Source organism: Podarcis erhardii, assembly GCF_964252035.2.
Source record: "Podarcis erhardii genome assembly, chromosome: 9".
Lineage (NCBI taxonomy): Eukaryota > Metazoa > Chordata > Lepidosauria > Squamata > Lacertidae > Podarcis > Podarcis erhardii.
The window spans coordinates 77306750-77327050 of record NC_138512.1 but is presented as its reverse complement, the minus strand read 5'-3'; the positions used below and the strand labels follow the sequence as shown (position 1 = coordinate 77327050).

The 20301-nt window shown below is 44.3% G+C and overlaps 1 long non-coding RNA gene across 1 annotated transcript in view; it reads right to left on the bottom strand.

Moving 5' to 3' along the window:
* Positions 1–20301, bottom strand: part of LOC309350417 — a 128336-nt gene that overhangs the window by 64111 nt on the left and 43924 nt on the right. The window lies entirely within an intron of this gene.

The window sequence follows — 20301 nt, the reverse complement described above, 5'->3', positions numbered from 1 at the left end:
CAGTATGATGTCACACACATAGGAGGGCAAACGCCACAGCCACCTTCCTGGGATTCTGGTGGTTCCACCACAATCTGGAGGCTCCTCTCTCAGGGTTGTTATCCCGCAAAGGCGATCCTTACCAGGGCAAACAGAGGAGTTTATAGGGTGGGTGGGTGGGTGCGTGGGTGTCTGTCTGTCTGGGGTCATTCAGAAGTCAATCTGTTCCTCTAAGGAACTAGGAAGAACTTCAATGGAATCATACAGCTGGAAGGGACCGCAAGAGTCATCTAGTCCAACCCCCTGCAATGCAGTAATCTCAGCTCAAGTATCCATGACAGATGGCCACCCGACCTCTTCTAAAAAACCATCAAGGAAGGAGAGTCAACCACCACTTGTGGGAGTCCGTTCCACTACCGAACAGCTCTTGCTGTCAGAAAGCTCTTCCGTTTGTTTAGTTGGAAACTCCTTTCTTGTAACTTGAAGCCATGGGTTTGAGTCCTCACCTCCAGAGCAAGAGAAAAGCAAGCTTGCTCCATCTTCCGCGAGACAGACCTTGAGATACTTGAAGATGGCTCTCATATCTCCTCTCGGTCTCCTCTTTCCCAGGCTAACCATACCCAGCTCCTGTCAACATGCAGAGGGGCCAGGAGGCCAGCTGGCAAGCCCAGCTCAGACGTCTCCTTCCATCGGCCCGTGCTCCGAATTAAATCAGCGACCCGAACTTCAAAAGCCTGGGCACGCAATTAGCAGAGTGTACTGCACACACAGAAGTAGGCGTGAGGCGTAAGTCATGCTACAGCTACAGATTCATTAAACATAAATCAGAACAAAGAAATATGTCATCTCTCTCTCACGTCATCTCGGAGAGAACAGCAAAAGTGAAAGCTATACTCAAACGGAAGTTCCCAGCAAGCTGCGCTGGAGTGTAAACAGACATGTGACATCCCACAATCTCATGCCTGTTCCTTAAGGTGGAATGGAAAATGCCAACAGCTCCTTCAAGCGCTCCTCATAAGGCTTGGTTTCCAGACCCTTGATCATCTTCATTGTTCTCCTCTGCACACCTTCCAGGTTGCCAACACCCTTCTTAAATTGTGGCACCCAGAACTGGACACAGGACTCCAGGTGTGGTCTGACCAAGGCAGTATAGAAAAGTAGTATGAGTATGACTTCTGTTTATTCGGATGCTAGACTTTTGCTGATGAACCCTAGAATAGCATTACAGTGGTACCTCTAGATGCGAACGGGATCCGTTCCAGAGCCCCGTTCGCATCTAGAAGCAAACGTAACCCGTGTCCACACATCTGCGTGTGTGTGGGTCACGTTTTGGCGCTTCTGCAGATGCACGTGACGTCATTTTGAGTGTCTGCGCATGCGCAAGCGGCGAAACCCGGAAGTAATGCACTCCGTTACTTCTGGGTTGCCACGGAGCGCGACTCGAACGAGCTCATCCCGAAGCACATTCAACCCGAGGTATGACTGTCGTCCTTTTTTTACTGCTGCATCACACTGTGGACTCATGTTCAGCTTGCCGTCCACCAAGGGAGTCTTGTGGAGGGAGAAGTTCATTTCCAGAGTGAAAGGCCAGCTGAAATGAGCTTGGGCTGAAATCACTTTTGGTTTTTGCTGTTGCCGCGGACGTGGTCTTGGCACACGTTCTTGGCAATTTCCCAGTGGTTTTTGCTCAGAGAACTTGGAGTGACATCATGAACCCAGAATCTAACCCTCAGTGATTCCTGCGGGAATTAAGAACATAAGAGCATAAGTGGGTTCTGCTGGATTAGGCCAGGGTCTCATCTAGTCCAGCATCTTGTTCTCACAGGGGCCAACCAGATCCCTGTGGGAAACCAACAAGCAGGATGTGAGCACAAGAGCAAGCCTCCTCTCCTGTGGTTCCCAGCCACTGGCATTCAGAGGCGGTTGGAGGATGGATGGTGGCTAACAGATTGAGGTTGAATCCTGACAAGACAGAAGTACTGTTTTGGGGGGACAGGGGGCGGGCAGGCGTGGAGGACTCCCTGATCCTGAATGGGTTAACTGTGCCCCTGAAGGAACAGGTGCACAGCCTGTGGGTCATTCTGGACTCACAGCTGTCCATGGAGACACAGGTCAATTCTGTGTCCAGGGCAGTAGTCTCCCAGCTCCATCTGGTACGCAGCCTGAGACCCTCCCTGCCCACAGACTGTCTCGCCAGAGTGGTGCATGCTGTATTTATCTCCTGCTTGGACTACTGCAATGCGCTCTACGTGGGGCTACCTTTGAAGGTGACCCGGAAACTACAACTAATCCAGAATGTGGCAGCTAGACTGGTGAGTGGGAGCAGCCGCCGAGGCCACATAACACCGGTCCTGAGAGACCTACATTGGCTCCCAGTACATTTCCAAGCACCATTCAGTGTTGGTGTTGACCTTGAAAGCCCTAAATGGCCTCGGTGCAGTATACCTGAAGGAGCGTCTCCACCCCCATCATCCAGCCCGGACACTGAGGTCCAGTGCCAAGGGCCTTCTGGCGGTTCCCTCCCTGCAAAAGCCATGTTACAGGGAAGCAGGCAGAGGGCCTTCTCAGTAGTGGCACCCACCCTGTGGAATGCCCTCCCACCAAATGTCAAAGAGAAGAACAACTACCAGACTTTTAGAAGACATCTGAAGGCAGCCCTGTTTAGGGAAGCTTTTAATGTTTGAGGCATTACTGTATTTTAATATTTTGTTGGAAGCCACCCAGAGTGGCTGGGGAAGCCCAGCCAGATGGGCGGAGTATAAATAATAAATTATTACTATTATTATTATTATTATTATTATTATTATTATTATTATTATTATTCAGAAGCATTGTTGCCTCCGACTGTGGTGGCAGGGCAGGGCAGGGCATTCATAGCTGGTAGACATTGGTAGCCCTCTGTGAATTAGTCTAATCCTCTTTTAAAACCACCCAGATTAATGACTATTACTGTCTCCTGTGGGAAGGAGTTCCCTAGTTAAACGATGCCCTGAATGACAAAGGGCTTCCTTTTCTCCATCCTGAATCTCCCCCTCCTCCTTTCTTTGGGAAGGGCTTGGCTTGCAGGGCAGGGACGCACACGCGCAGAAGGGAAAGCCGGCCAAAGCAGACGCCTCTTTCCTGGAAGAGGCCAGTTCCAGCTGCATCTCCCACACAGCCCATCCCTTCTTCCTCCTCTTCCTCCTCCTCCTCCTCTTCCTTCCAGCCTCTTTGCTGCTCTCTGCTTTGCCTTCCCCTCCTGCCTCTCTCCCCGTTGCTCCATTTCAAAGAGGATGGAGCCCCCTGCAGGATCCAGACCCTGGAGGCTTTGAATATATTGGCACCCACTTTCCCTAAAAACACACACACACACACACACACACACACACAATATTGTGTTTTGTTTGTTTGTTTGAATCTGTTTGTTACACTTTCTCATTTTCCCAACATTATGTTCAGTTCTCCACAGAATGTGTGTTGTTTTTGCAAAGTCCTTATGACAATTCCTCAAAAATCTAGTGCGCATTTCTCCTAGCACACACATTTTTTAATACAATTTGTATTACGTTTTCCTATTTAAACATCTCATTACACAAATGTAAAGCAAAAAGCATTGCTCAGAGCATCGACTTCCTTCCCCACCTCTTTCTGACTTCCAAACATTTTTATTAAATTTTCGCATTTCTATAACCACTTTTTTACCTTAAAACTTCTTTTTTATAATAATTACCTCCTTACATGTAAATCAGCTCCTTATTTTCACATTACAAAGCATTTCAGTTTAAACCTACAAACGTTTTCACATTTTTCTATACACTTTTGAGTAATTAAGGAATTATATGTAGGGATTAAAATGCCTGTTGTTGTTGTTGTTGTTTTGCATTTGTATCCTGCCTTTCCCCCCCAAGAATCACAAGATGGCATACTTAGTTCTATCCCCCTCATTTAATCTCCAAATTATGTTCAGCAAATTGCTAGGGGGAAAATATGTGTACACCAATACAAAGTTTTCCAAGCCATTCCCTGTAATATAATGCCTTTCTGTACGTTATTTTCACTAACAAGGCATACCTGTGCACACTTTACCTAAGTATATGCATATTTGTACACATCACTTTGTACGGCAGTGCAATATTCAGAAAAGCACGATTTCTGAAGAGTGGCTATGTTCTGGATGAAAAATCAGCATCCTAGTGCAATTTTTACCTAATATGCACCTTTTGCGTGTAATTTTACCTAATGCACATACACAGCCAATTTCCCCCAATAAAATGCAATTTGTTGTGCCAGTTTCACTAATATATGCATTTTTGCATACACTACTTGACTGAAGAAGATGTGTTACAAAATTCGGAGAAGTGCAAAATTCAAAGGATTCCTGTGTTTTGGTTCGTGCATTGCTTAAGAAATTAATGCTTCTGAATGCCAATTTCTGGAAACCACATGAGGGGAGCATTGCTCTTGTACACAGATCTATTTATTAATTTTATTTTGTAACACTGATACACCACTTGATTGTTTTTTAAAAAATGTCAAAGCCGTTTACGAAAAGATAAAATGAGAAAATCAAGGGGGGAAATTACAACCGTGTTTTAAAAAATAGAAAAGTTAAAATAGACCTCCAGATATAGGGTGGTATATAAATTCAATCAATCAATCAATCAATATAATACTAAAGCAGATTTAAATTCACCTTGACTTTCTAAGCATCTCAGTAAGCTTGTCAAAGTGAGACTATTTTTAGCAGGCAGAGTGCAGAGTGAAGGCCCCCGCTTGCTATCAATAGGCAGGGAGTTCCAAAGTGTAGATGCCGCCACGCAAAAATTTCGAGTTCCTGCTAATGCGAAGCAGGTTTTATGTGGTGACTGCAGTACGATACGATACGATACGATACGATAATCTTTATTGTCATGTCCCATACAGAACAATGAAAATGAAAAAAACTACATCAGACATTCAGAAACCAACAAGCCTACTATCCCAGCTATCCCAGCCTGGTTAACCCCCTAAAAATACCCCATAATTAAATACAATATACTCCCACAGAGACTACCTTACACTGCGTTTAAAACCAAAATTTCTTTTGGATAAAAACTGGATAAACAAATTGGATAAACAAACAAATTGAATTGGAATATAAGAAAGGGAGGTATGAGGAGGTCTGGAAGATAAGTCAAAGAAAATAAGTAAATGGAAACTCTATGTGTTTTTAATTTGTTTTTATTTTTTGTATTTTTGTACTTTTGTACTTTTGTTTTTCTTTTCTTTTTGTTTTACAATGTATTATCTTTGAAAATCTTAATAAATATCTTATTTTAAAAAAAACCTTTTTCTCTGGTGGCTAGTCCTAGTCTTTATAACCCTGGACCTTCTTCCAGAAGGCAGAAGCTGAAAGAGACCATTTCCGGGGTGCGCACTATCCTGCACTATCTCTGCAGCTTTCTTATGGCACCTGGAAGCATAGATTTGATCCAAGGTGGGAAGAGTGCACCCAGTTATTCTCTCCGCAGTCTTTACAACCCTGGACAGCATCGTTTTTCCCCTGACCGTGAAGCTCCCAAACCACACACAGAGACAATGGCAGAACAGGCAGATGATAACAAGCGGTATGTTGTGAAGGCAGAAGAAGACTGCAGCAGAAAAGAATCTACCAGTTCATAATGACTATTCATGCCATTGGAACAGAGCCCTACTGCAAAGACTGTGTGTTGGTCAGGACACACTGATCTACACACATAAAACAAATTCACACACAGGTGTCTTCCAAAAACCCATCCCAAACCCCCAAAGTCCCATGGCGATTGGCAAATGGTAACGGCGGCAGGATAGTGAAATCTGGAAGCCCCTAGTCATGAACCGGCACATGGGCAGTGGATACAGATTCAGTCGTTCTGACTCAAGGAACAAGGCAGTTGAGCAGCTCGGCAGCTGTATCCACGCCTGAGCAGCCCTTTTTAGGATCCACTCTGCTCACCCCGAAGAGGGGGAGGGGCTGTTTATGGAAGACAATCTTACTCAGCTACGAGTGATCGCTAAAGAAGAAGAAGAAGATATCACCAGCTAAACATTGCAGTATACCGATATATCACGATGTCTGAAATAAGGATGGAGCGATGTAGAGGCCATGGTTTGCTTTTCAATTTTTCATGATTTTTGCTGGCTCCTGTTCTTGGAATTTGCTGCCTCCTGCAGGAGACGGGGGAAAGCTGAGGCAGCAGAGTTAAGAGGGGCTGCAGGAATCGAGAGAAACATCAGCTAACTTCACGGTTTTTCCCCCATTGTGATTTTTGCATGGCAAACACATCATGATTCGCTATGCACTGCCAGGTCAAAAATTATTTTAACTGTTAGAAAACAATACAAAACTACTGTCGAAAATGTAAAGGTTGCTCCTGGAATGGTATACAAAAGATGAACAGGTTAAATCCGTAATGATACACTGGGCAAGGGATTTGGGGCATAATATTCAGCTTTCAGATTGGGAAAGGTTATGGAAAAAAGACCTGAAATTCTTGGCATTTTGCACGCTGAAATAAAATTATATGAAAATGATGTACCGGTGGTATTTGACTCCTAGTAAGTTTACAAAAATGTATAAGACAAGTACAAATACCTGCTGGAAATGTAAAGAAAAAGAAGGTAACTTTTATCATATGTGGTGGTTGTGTAAGGTAATAAAAGCTTTGTGGGAAATGTTGTATGTACAATGAATTGGGGAAAAAAAGTTTAAAATAACTTTTGTAAAAACACCAGAAGCTTTCATACTAGGAATTGGAGGTACCGACATCCCAAAGGAGCAGAAAAGACTTTTTCTGTATGCAACAACAGCTGTAAGGATGTTACTAGCCCAAAGAAAGATTCCTTACCAGAGAGGAACGGCAAACTAAGCTGTTCTACTACCCCAAAATGGCAAAACTGGCCAGAAAGCTTAGGAACCAAGAAGACAAAAACTTTAAGAAAGAATGGGAAATTTTATAATTTATTTAGGAGACCACTGTAAGCAGATGAAAACATTAGCAGGATTCTAATAACACTTGTGATGTAACAAATACTATGGACAATATGGACAGATACAAAATATAGATTATGAAATAATGTGCGGTTGAAAATGTTGACAATAGGACAAAATGGAGGGGATGGGGCGAAGTCTGGAGATTCAGAGAAATCTCTATATATGGATATGTATTTCATATTGTTACAACTTTACATTTGTAAACTCAAATAAAAACGACTTCAGATAGATAGATAGATGATAGATAGATGATAGATAGATAGATAGATAGATAGATAGATAGATAGATAGATAGATTAGATAGATAGATAGATCGATAGATGATAGATAGATAGATAGATAGATAGATAGATAGATAGATGATAGATAGATAGATAGATGATAGATAGATAGATATAGATATAGATAGATAGATAGATGATAGATAGATAGATAGATAGATAGATAGATAGATAGATAGATTAGATAGATAGATGATAGATAGATAGATAGATAGATAGATAGATAGATAGATAGATAGATAGAGATGATAGATAGATAGATATAGATATAGATAGATAGATGATAGATAGATAGATAGATAGATAGATAGATAGATAGATAGATAGATAGATAGATAGATGATAGATAGATAGATGATAGATAGATGATAGATGATAGATAGATATAGTGTAGATATAGATATAGATAGATAGAAGATAGATACAGTAGATATAGATATAGATATAGATATAGATAAGACATAGATATAGATATAGATATAGATATAGATATAGATATAGATATAGATATAGATATAGATATAGATATAGATATAGATATAGATATAGATATAGATATAGATATAGATATAGATATAGATATAGACATCACTATATGTGTTTCAAACCAGTTTTGGATGATATAGCAATATATGGCCCAGCCCTAATGAGGAGTAAGACAGTCTTGTAGGCAAACTGGTCCCCAGTTGATTCCACTGGCCTGATCCAATGTTCCTCACTCCACGAGAAACTTAACACTTTCCGTGGCAATTCACGCAGCTGGCCCAAACATCAAGGGAGGGAGCTGCCTTCCCCAGGAGAGGCTTTCTGCTATTTTGCTACTGTTTTCCCCACCCCCCAAGGAACCACCCCCCAAGGAAAAGCTGTTATCTCCAGGTAAGGCTCTGTGTGTGTACATCACGGTGCTAATGAGCCAAATGCAACCATCAAAACAAAAGGAGATCTTCCAGCCCCCCAAGGAGCGCAGTGCAAACAGCCTCACCTGGATTATCTCGACTCGGCTAACAAGGCTCAAAAATGTTCCTCTTCAACTTCTCTTGCTGAGCTGGACATTCCTTCAAGTCAAGGAGAAAAGTGCAGTTTTTTTGTGTGTGCCTCCCTCTTTGGCCGTGGCTATGAGGCCAGCCCACCCATTAGACAAAATGAGGCATTTGCTCCTTACCCATACTTTTAATGTTTAAATTTTTTTAAATGTTTCTCTGTTGCATATATATATGTATTTCGTTATTCATTTTTGAAAAATTCAGTGCAGTTTGTAACAATTGTACAAACAAAAAACCCCATGCAATCAAACAATGCTAAATGTTGAAGTCAGGAATCAGCTCACTGTTGTGGGAAGGTGTGTTTTTAATCACCTGCATAAGCCTGACGAAATAGAAAGGTTTTCAGTAGGTGTTTTAATCCTTAGTTAGGCTAAGGATCTGAATATGTGAAATTATAAAACAATATGTTTAAAGTTAAGATGAAAAGAGATAAATATGATAAGAGGATTCAGTAAATTTTATGAGATATTATTTTATAAAACCGTTACAATGATACAGTGGTACCTTGGGTTAAGTACTTAATTCGTTCAGGAGGTCCGTTCGTAACCTGAAACTGTTCTTAACCTGAAGCACCATTTTAGCTAATGGGGCCTCCTCTGCCACCGTGCCGCCAGAACATGATTTCTGTACTCATCCTGAAGCAAAGTTCTTAACCTGAAGCACTATTTCTGGGTTAGCAGAGTCTGTAACCTGAAGCGAATGTAACCTGAAGCGTATGTAACCTGAGGTACCACATAATGAAATTCAGTCAAGGGAATTTGAGGAAGTCATTTAACTATGATATTAATATTGGATCAAATTCAGTTATGATTTGTGTTTGTTTGTTTGTTTGTTTGTTTGTTTGTTTGTTTGTTTGTCTAAAAATGTGGAAAACTAATTAAAAAATGGAAAAAAATAAAAATAAAATAAAAGCTGAAACAAGAAGCGCCGACAGAATCTCTTTTGGCAGAGTATTCCACGATGCTGGACAGTTGACCCTAAATGTTCCATTTCTTGTTGTTGAATGAGCCTTGCAAACTCAGGCAATGTCCAGCAACACTCTGGCAGATCCTCCTTTTAAGCTGTGTGGTGCAGTGTTTAGAGTGTCATACTAAGACCAGAGAAACCCGGGTTCGAATTCCCACTTGGCCATGAAGCTCATAGGGTGAGCTTGGGCCTGTCACTGCTTCTCAGCCGAATCTACCACACAGGGTTGTTGTAGGGATTAATTGAGGGGGGGGCACATACGCCACCATGAGCTCCTTGGTGAGATATAAATGCAGCAACTAAATAAATACTGTATTTTTTGCTCTATAATACTCACTTTTTCCCTCCTAAAAAGTCAGGGGAAATGTGTGTGCGTCTTATGGAGCGAATCCAGGCTGCGCAGCTATCCCAGAAGCCAGAATAGCAAGAGGGATCGCTGCTTTCGCTGCGCAGCTGTTCTGGCTTCTGGGATTAAGAATATTTTTTTTCTTGTTTTCATCCTCCAAAAACTAGGTGCGTCTTGTGGTCTGGTGCGTCTTATAGAGCGAAAAATACGGTAAGTTGTTTTTGCATGTTTTGTTCGCCCCAGAAAGAATAGTGGCGGCAGCATGGACCCCATCCTGGGCTACCTCTTCCCGAATGCCTCACTCTGAAGAAGGACCCCGTTTCCATTCTCAGAGTGATGCGGAGAGGAGGAAGAGACAGAGAGAGGGCACTGCTGTTGCATTAGCAGCATTTAAACATTAAAAGCAAATGGAAGGGGAGAGGAGAGGAGAGGGGTCACCTCACTGCAGGGGACACAATGTTTTGCATTGGGCACAAGTCAGAAAGGAGTGACAAACTTTTGCCTGTCTTTAAAAATGAATTGTCGTAGAATTGTAGAGTTGGAAGGGACCCAAAGGTAATTTAGTCCAACCCCCGGCTTCACCTTCTCCAGTTGCCTCTATCCTCCCCACTCTGGGTCACTTCGTCCAACCATCACCACCTCCCTGACACACACACATTTCTTCTTCTTCTTCTTCTTCTTCTTCTTCTTCTTCTTCTTCTTCTTCTTCTTCCTCCTCCTCCTCCTCCTCCTCCTCCTCTTCCTCTTCCTCTTCCTCTTCCTCTTCCTCTTCCTCTTGTGGTTGTTTTACTTTCCCATGGAATTTGGGTAAAATCCAGATTTTGTATTTCAACAGATCCACTTGAATGTGCATGATTTTACATGGAGTCCCACCAGATGTCAAAGAGAAAAGAAGAGTTTGGATTTGATATTCCACCTTTCACTCCCCTTCAGGAGTCTCAAAGCGGCTAACATTCTCCTTTCCCTTCCTCCCCCACAACAAACACTCTGTGAGGTGAGTGAGGCTGAGAAACTTCAAAGAAGTATGACTGGCCCAAGGTCACCCAGCAGCTGCATGTGGAGGAGCGGAGACGCGAACCCGGTTCCCCAGATTACGAGACTACTGCTCTTAACCACTACACCACACTGGTGTAGTGTTACCTCTATAGCGTTACCTCGGGTTAAGAACTTAATCCGTTCTGGAGGTCCATTCTTAACCTGATACTGTTCTTAACCTGAAGCACCACTTTAGCTAATGGGGCCTCCTGCTGCCGCCGCACAACCAGGATGGCCAGGCTGCCTCAAGTCATCAGAAAACAAAATTGTGTCTCAGGGCCCCCGGTCTTCTCTGACCTCAACAAAGGCTGCAACCTTTTCCATTACCACTCCTGCTGTGTGCAGGTCTGTCTCCCGAATCTGTCAGCATTCAAAAACAGTGGAGGTGGGGGGGGGGAGGATTTGCATTGCACCCCAAAAAATCTCCTCACCAGCCATTATGTTGAATATTCATCCGATATTCTCTGAATATTCAGAAGCACTCTAAATATTCACTGAAGACTTGATAGCTATATTTGGCACCCAGCAATTTTTTTCCATTCTGCATGGGATGTTTGGCATGTTGAGAGGGAACACGTCTTGATGGCGACAGAATTTAAGACCTGACAACTCTTGACTAGCGAAATCCATGGTTGTTATGGCTGGGAGGGTGCGGCAGGGACAGAGGTTGGGTTGATGGCCACTAGGAGGCCACCATGATCTTAAGAAGAACCATGTTGGATCAGGTCAATGGTCCCTCTAGTGCCAGAGAGGTATCAATGTCTATCAGCCACAATGGCTATGTAGAACCTCCAGATCTAGAGGCAAGCTACCTCAGAATTGTAGGTGCAAAGGCTGGGGGAGAGCTCTTGTTTTCACACCCTGCTCAAGGATTTCTGATGGGCCACTTTGGGACACAGGAGGCAGGATTATTTAAATAGACCTTTGGGCTATAACAGCAGGGATCTTCCTTGCATGCTCTATTTCCCCTTAGGTGGATTTGTAGCTGATTGAGTGACTGAACCCAAAGAGTACTTGTCAGGGAACTGCCATCGGAGCCAGAGGCGGAGGGAAGGCTCCAGAGGGATGCCGGAGAGGGTCCCAGCAGGGAGAGAGGCAGCCCATCTGCTGGGGAAGGAAATCAGCGTAACACCAGGGGTGAAGGGAGGCAGATAGGGGAATCGGAGAGAAGGCTCCAGGACTCTTCACCGGAGACCAGTGGGGAGAACACGGGTCCTCCGCTGCCCACACCCTCCCTGCGCAGAAGACTTCCGCGCAGGGAGAGTAGGAGGAGACTTGGCGTCAAAGAACTTCTTTGCTGGAAGAAGTTTAAGAAATGCCCACTGACAGATTCTGCCAACGACTGAGACAGCCACGAGTGCAAGGCTGTCCAGAGAGAAAGGGTTCAACCAGGCAACCTAGCCAGGAGTGGCGGCAACTTACGCACGAGCAACCCCCTTAGAACCATTACAGTACTCATTAATGGTTCCTTGTCATCCTGGGGGAAAGTGACGTGGTGTGCCACAGGGTTCTGTCCTGGACCCATTGCTGTTCAACGCCTCTATAAATGACTTGGATGAAGGAATGGAGGGGATGCTCATCCAATTTGCTGATGACACCAAACTGGGAGTGGTAGCTAGCGCTGCAGAAGACAGAACTGGGATTCAAGATGACCTGAACAGATTGGAGAACTGGGCCCAAACTAACAAAATGAATTTCAACAGGGGCAAATGTCAGGTTCTGCACTTAGGCAGGAAGAATCAGATGCACAAACATAAGATGGGGCCCACCTGGCTTGCCAGTAGTACATGTGAAAAGGATCTAGGAATCTTAGAAGACCACAATTACCCTAAGTCAACAATGTGATGCAGCAACAAAAATGGGATGCAGGTGGCGTTGTGGTCTAAACCACTGAGCCTCTTGGGATTGTCGATCAGAAGGTTGGCGGTTCGAATCCCCACGACAGGTTGAGCTCTGGTTGCTCAGTCCCTGCTCCTGCCTAGCAGTTCGAAAGCACATCAAAGTGCAGGTAGATAAATAGGTATCGCTCCGGCAGGAAGGTAAACGGCATTTCCGTGCGCTGTTCTGGTTTCCATCATGGTCTTCCGTTGCACCAGAAGCAGTATACACCGCTAGTCATGCTGACCAGCTTCCTCGGCCTGAAAGCAAGATGAGCGCCACTACCCCTTAGTCACATTTGACTGGACTTAACCGTCCAGGGGTCCTTTACCTTTTTTGGTTTTTTTACCCTTTGCAGCAACAACAAAAAATGTTACTCTAGACTGCATCACCAGAATATAGTGTCCAGATCAAGGGAAGTAACGTGTTGTTGTTGTTGTTTAGTCGTTTAGTCGTGTCCGACTCTTCGTGACCCCCTGGACCAGAGCACGCCAGGCACTCCTGTCTTCTACTGCCTCCTGCAGTTTGGTCAGACTCATGCTGGTAGCTTCGAGAACACTGTCCAACCATATCGTCTTCTGTCGTCCCCTTTTCCTTGTGCCCTCCATCTTTCCCAACATCAGGATCTTTTCCAGGGAGTCTTCTCTTCTCATGAGGTGGCCAAAGTATTGGAGCCTCGGCTTCAGGATCTGTCCTTCCAGTGAGCACTCAGGGCTGATTTCCTCCAGAATGGAGAGGTTTGATCTTTTTGCAGTTCATGGGACTCTCAAGAGTCTCCTCCAGGATTGTGAATAAACATCAGGAAGAACATTCTGACAGCAGGAACTGTTTTGCAGTGGAATGGATTGTGCTCTCCTTCCTTGGAGGTTTTTAAGCAGAGGTTGGATGGCTATCTGTCATGGATGCTTTAGTTGAGATTCCTGCCTTCCAACTCTACAATTCTATGAAATGTGAGGGGCCTCAAGGCCACCAGTTGCCGACCCCCAGCCAATTGCAAGTGGCTATCTCCTTTGGCTCAGTTACCTTCCAATCCCCCTCCAGCCTTAGGGATGAGGCTGGCCGAAGTCGAAACAGGTAAATAAAGTGGGGAGGGGGGCTGAGTGGGGGGGGGACAGGAGCACAGCATCTGGCTGCCTCTGGAAGGGAGCGCCTGACATTTCCAGCAAATGGGACGTGTCAGGTGCTCTCCCCGCCCGCTCCTCGTCGCTCGTTAAAAGCCAGACGAGCCGTGGCAGTAATTGCTTTAATTTATTTGCTTACGGCCCAGGCCATGTGGCACTCTGCGCCTTTATGGAGAACATATGGAGGACATTTATCACCATTTGGTGCAATGGGGCAGGCGAGGGAGAGACACCAGGCGGGGAGGGTGTGGAAGAGAGGAGCTAAAGACTTTTATTAACTCATCTGTAATGTTAAACTTTTCCAATCAATCCCCCGCCGTGGCTTGAATGCAGCCCGCGGGGCCGTAAAGTCGGCAGGAGGAAATCTGCCGGCTCTACTGTTTGGGAGTGGAACCGTCTCCCCAAATTAGGGTTGGTCCAGCACCTTGTGGAGTTCGAACTGCCACCTGCACCGAAAAAGGGGGGTGGACATTTGGTAGATTGTCTCCCATGTCCATCGTGTCAAACAGATTCTCTGTGATGGTGGGGGACCCAGGGAGACCACCCTGGTTTGGAAGGAAGGGGAGAGAGGGAACCACAGAGCTGTTCCATGGAAGATGGAGAAAGCTTGCTTCCTGCTGCTCCGGGGGTGGGACCCCAACCAACAGATTCTGAGCTGTGTGATGGTGGAATGGAAGAACTCAGAAGGTGGTGGACATGTGAGAAAATGAAACAGTTTTGGGATATGATTTGTAACGAGCTGAAAAAATTATTTAAATATACGGTACCTATCCCCCCCAAAACAGAAGGCTTTTTGCTAGGCTTGATAGGTGAAGAAATAGGAAACGTAGACCAAAGATTATTCATATAAGCCATGACTGCTTCTAGAATCTTGGTAGCCCAAAAATGGAAGTCACAGGAATTGCCAACATCGGAGGAATGGCAGACAAAAATGGTAGAATATGCGGAATTAGCAAAACTGACTTAGAGGATTCGTAACCAAGAGGAAACAAAGTTCAGAAGAGAGTGGAGTAAATTTGTGGAATATATAAGTAATAATTGTAGAAGACTGTAGCAGGATTAAAATAAATCTTATGATGTGGATAGGACGTTATTAAGAAACTGCAGAAAGAAAAGTGGGAAATGAAAACCTGTTGGACGGAGGGAGGGAAGTCTGCACTCGGCAGAGCGATGAAAAAACAAGTGGGTATAAAATTATGGAACTTTACTCTATTTGTTTTGTTTTATTTATGTTAAAGAAAACCCAATAAAAATGCATTTTTTAAAAAAGAAGGTGATGGGCTCTCCCTCATTGGAGGTCTTTAAGCAGAGGTTAGATGGCAGGGATTCTTTAGCTGGGATTCCTGCATCACGGAGGATGGACTAGAGAGATCCCTTCCATCTCTACAACTCTATGATTCTATACAGCATGTGCTTCTTTGATCCTCAGGTTGGCAGCGTGTGATGTGAAAGATGTCTCCTTGGGACCCTGAACTTTGGATGACCCACTGAACCCTCGATTCGGGGCAGGTTAAAGAAAGGACTTCACTCAGCATGAAGTTAAACTGTGGGGTCCACTCCACAAAGTGGCAACCATGGCCACCAGCTGTGTACTGCCTGCCCCCTGGTGGTAAAGGTGGGTACCGTAGTCCCATTCTGCTGTTCAATCCGCGTATAGAACAGTTACATATTCTCGCATTGTAGGGAGCTGGACGTAGGGAGCAGGTCAAGATGGGGAAAGTGGGATCTGAATTAAGAGTTGCTTCTTCGGTACATTCTTTCACCTTTGGTGGACCATACCCAAGGATTAAGACATTCTGGGAGATGATTTATAATGAAATGAAAAAGGAAAAGTGTGACGAAGCCATCCATTGAAAATTGGCATAAGAACTGGGAACAGTTGTGGACCACAGGTATGAAATGTAATGCCTTATGAGAGAATATAATGAAAATGATTTACAGGTGGTACATGACACCAGTCAAGCTTGCAAAAATCTACCATTTGCCCGATAATAAATGCTGGAAATGTAAAGAGACTGAAGGAACGTTTTTTCACCTTTCGTGGACGTGCCCAAGGATTAAGGCTTTCTGGGAGATGATTTATAATGAAATGAAAAAGGTATTTAAATATACCTTCCTGAAGAAACCAGAGGCCTTTCTCCTGGGCATGGTCAGCCAATTGGTGCCAAAGAAGGACAGAACTTTCTTTATGTATGCGACAACAGCAGCAAGAATACTCATCGCGAGGTATTGGAAGACACAAGATTTACCCACCTGGGAAGAATGGCAGATGAAGTTGATGGACTATATGGAACTGGCGGAAATGACTGGCAGAATCCAAGACCAGGCAGAAGACTCAGTGGAAGAAGATTGGAAAAAATTTAAAGATTATTTACAGAAATATTGTAAAATTAATGAGCTTTAGAAAAAAGGTGGAATGAAGTTATATGGCTTTGGCAGAAATGTTAAAAGGAACTAGGTACAGATAGATTGTTAATGCATTAAAGGGGAAAAAACTAGGTTAGAATATGTTAAGATTAATTATAGGACAGAAAACAGATGAAGATGGAAAGGACTTGCTGAAATAGTTAATTGAAGTGGAATACAAAAAGGGAGGCGTGAGGAAGTCAATGAAACAAGTGAATGAAAGTTAAGATTGAAAATATTGGAAGTGTTTTTAATTGTTTTTGTTTTGTTTTGTTTTGTTAACTCAATGTTTTATGTAGCATTTTTGTTTTTGTATTTTATTATATTATTATGTCTATTTTTTCTTTTTTCTTTTTGTAATTTCCAAACTCTTAATAAATATTATTTTTTAAAAAAATAAAAGTTGCTTCTTCATCCCACCTCATCTTCAGACGAAGGGAGGTAGATAAATCTAATAAATAAATAGACTATGTAGGCAGGGTTTCCCTCCCCGCTGTTGAAGAATTATAGAATCGTAGAATTGTAGAGTTGGAAGGGAGCTCCTAGGAATCTCAGCTAAAGAATTCCTGACAGATGACCATCAAACTGCATCAAAACCTCCAATGAAGTCTCCTTCACCAACTTCTCCAAGTCCACCAACTTCCAAGATTCTCCATTCCTCTTACCATCATAAAATTCTTCCTAATGTTTAGTCAAATTCTCCTTTCTTGCCAATATCCTTCTTAAATTGTGGCACCCAGGTATGAACACAGCATTCCAGATGTGATTTGACCAAGGCAGAATAGAATGGGGGCAGAGCTTTCCCCCTCCCCCAGCTGGAACTCACCAGAACTCAGTTCCTGCACCACTCAGGTGGGAATTGCGGCCATTATAGGAGAACAAGGGAGGCGCTCAAAGGTGAGTTCCAGCACCTCTTTTTCTAGAAAAATAGCACTATTAATCCACTTTATCAGGACACGAGATTTCTGTTGATGAATCCTAGAATAGCATTAAGCTGTTTTTGCTGTGGCATTAAAGCACTCTGTTCTTTGAAGAGGTCTGTATAGTTAAAGCTATGGTTTTCCCAGTAGTGATGAATGGAAGTGAGAGCTGGACCATAAAGAAGGCTGATCGCCAAAGAATTGATGCTTTTGAATTCTGGTGCTGGAGGAGACTCTTGAGAGTCCCATGGATTGCAAGAAGATCAAACCTCTCCATTCTGAAGGAAATCAGCCCAGAGTGCTCACTGGAAGGACAGATCCTGAAACTGAGGCTCCAAGACTTTGGTCACCTCATGAGAAGAGGAAACTCCCTGGAACAGACCCTGATGTTGGGAAAGATGGAGGGCACAAGGAGAAGGGGACGACAGAAGACGAGATGGTTGGGCAGTGTTCTCGAAGCTACCAGCATGAGTTTGGCCAAACCGGGAGGAGTGCCTGGCGTGCTCTGGTCCAGGGGGCCACGAAGAGTCGGACACGACTAAACAACTAAACAACAATAACATCATAAGAGAACAAGGGAGGCACTCAAAGGTGAATTCCAGCACCTCTTTTTCTAGAAAAATAGCACTATTGATCCCCTTTATCGGGACACGAGATTTCCCTTGATGTAGCCTAGAATAACATTAGCTGCTTTTGCTGTGGCATTAAAGCACTCTATTCTTTGAAATGCACACACACACACCTGTATGTGAAGTGATGCAGATCAGATACAGGTTGCCCACAGGAGTGTGAACAAGCTACAATTCATTTCAGGAAGGTGGCTGTGTGAACTCTCCTTTCTCTCTCTCTAGCCCTCCTGGCTTGGCTCCCGCTTCCCGCCCCGCCAGCACAAGCCATCAAACCCTATAATATTATCTTTCCAACGTCTGCTGTAAAAGATTAATAAATCAAAGCTGGAGACAGTTGACAACTTGGAGATTGCAACTCGCCCCCCTCCCAGCCCCAGTCTTTTTATTCCTCCTCCCTGTCCCACCTTGTCCCCGGTGCGGAGATGCAAGCTGGCATTTCTCTCCACCCCCACCCCCACCCCAGTTCTCCTCCTCCTCCTCCATCAAGACCCCCTCCCCAGTGCCCCTCCTGCCCCCTGCCCCCCTTGCTAATTAAGAGATTGCAACTTTTAAATGATTAAAAAGTCAGAGCTAATTCGGGGCTGGCGTGCTCATCACTTATTCAGGGGAACGAGCCGGCGTGCGCAGACGGAGCCTGCGCCTGAGATAAATTAATTTACTCCAATTAGCAGAGACTGTCAAGCTGCATCATTGTCTCCCTGGCAAACTTGCTTCACACAATCCGGAGAAAAAGGAAAAAGAAAAAGGGTGGAATCTGGCAGGCTCAGGGAAGTGCTGGACTAGGACCCAGGCGACCGGGGTTCGAATTCTCACTCAGCCATAAAGCTCACTGCCTCTCAGCCTAAGCTACCTTAAAGGTAAAGGGACCCCTGACCATTAGGTGCAGTCGTGGCCGACTCTGGGGTTGTGGCGCTCATCTCACTTTACTGGCTGAGGGAGTCGGCGTACAGCTTCCGGGTCATGTGGCTAGCATGACTAAGCCGCTTCTGGCGAACCAGAGCAGTGCACGGAAATGCCATTTACCTTCCCGCCGGAGCGGTCCTATTTATCTACTTGCACTTTGACGTGCTTTTGAACTGCTAGGTTGGCAGGAGCAGGGACCGAGCAACGGGAGCTCACCCCGTCATGGGGATTCGAACCACCGACCTTCTGATCGGCAAGTCCTGGGCTCTGTGGTTTAACCCACAGCACCACCCATGTCCCTTGCAGGATATTAAATGATGAGGGGGAGACTCATTGTACATCACCTCCAGCTGCTTGGAGGAGAAAGTGGGATAAAAATGAAAGAAAGAAATTAACAAAGGAATGGATGTAGTCTTGAGGAGAAACGTGGAATGGCACAGGGCAACGTTCTCCAACCCTGGTGCCCCCTAGACATTTTGGACTAAATCACCCTTCAGCCTGAGTTGCAGACCAAAACATCTGGGGTCACCAGGAGAAGGGAAGAGTGAGAGGTTATATATGATAGGGACTTGTAAAAGAGTATTAGGAAATAAATTGGGGGGGGGATGTTTAAAAATACTTTTCCCCAAAACCCAGAGTCCTTTCTGCTGGGGATAATTCAGACTGAAATTCCCAGGTGTCAAAAGAGGTTATTTATGTATGCCACTACTGCGGCCCGTGTTTTGTTAGTCCCCAAAATAGAAAACGAGTGAGGTCCCAACTAAAGAAGAATGGCAGCTTAAGCTGACGGGATATGCAAAGCTTGCAGACTTAACATTTAGAATAAGAGAACAAGAAGAACATACATTTAGAGAAGATTGGGAAATGTTTATTGAATATGTGGGAAATAACTGTGTACAACAGCTGCAAACACTAGCAGCATTAAGATAAATTCAACAGTGTAAATCAGTTTTGATGGATGCAATAATGGAGCACTGAACGGTATAGTTTTTGTAAAATATGCAGGGATTTATAATATGCAAAATGAACCCATGGAAAGAGAAGAAGGGAAGCCATTGATATTTTAAGGATGTAAAAAATGAGTACTTTACATTGTAAAACAGAAAAATTAATAAAAATTATATACAAAAGAGAGGTTATATGATAGCCATTTTCAAATATCTGAGGAGCCGTCACAAGGAAGATGGAGCTAATTTCTTTTCCTCTGCTCCAAAGGGTAGCGCCCAAACCAATAAATTAAAAGGAGATTCCAACAAAACTTCAGGAAGAACTTTCTCACAGTAAGAGCTATTCAACAGTGGAACAGACTCCCTCTGAAGGTGCTGGACCTTCCCTCATTGCAGTTTTTTAAAACAAAGGTTAGATGGCCATCTGTCAGGGCTATTTTAGCCGCGATTCCTGCATTGCAGGTGATAAGACTAGATGATTTTTAGAGGTCCCTTCAAACTCTACCGTTCCAAGACTCTAGGCTGGCAAAGGCTGACTTGTGCTGAGATATATGTTCTGCCCAAAAAAACGGAAACCTTGTTCTGCCCAAGTTACCAGTTGCACCAGCTTGCCTGTGTCAGCAGTCTCTGCCCGGGTTAGCAGCCTGAACCAGCCAGCTTGTGCCAGCAGTCTACATAGCCACTTCCGCCCTTTGGAGGAGGTGGGGTTATGGGATTCACAGCCCCACCTCGCATGACTGGGGGGATTCCTGGCCATGTCACCTCCCGGGCAGCCAATCGGCTGGCTCTGTGGGTGTGGCCTGCCTTATTTAAAGCAGGATGCAGCCAGGGATATCTCTCTCTTTGCCACTTAAGG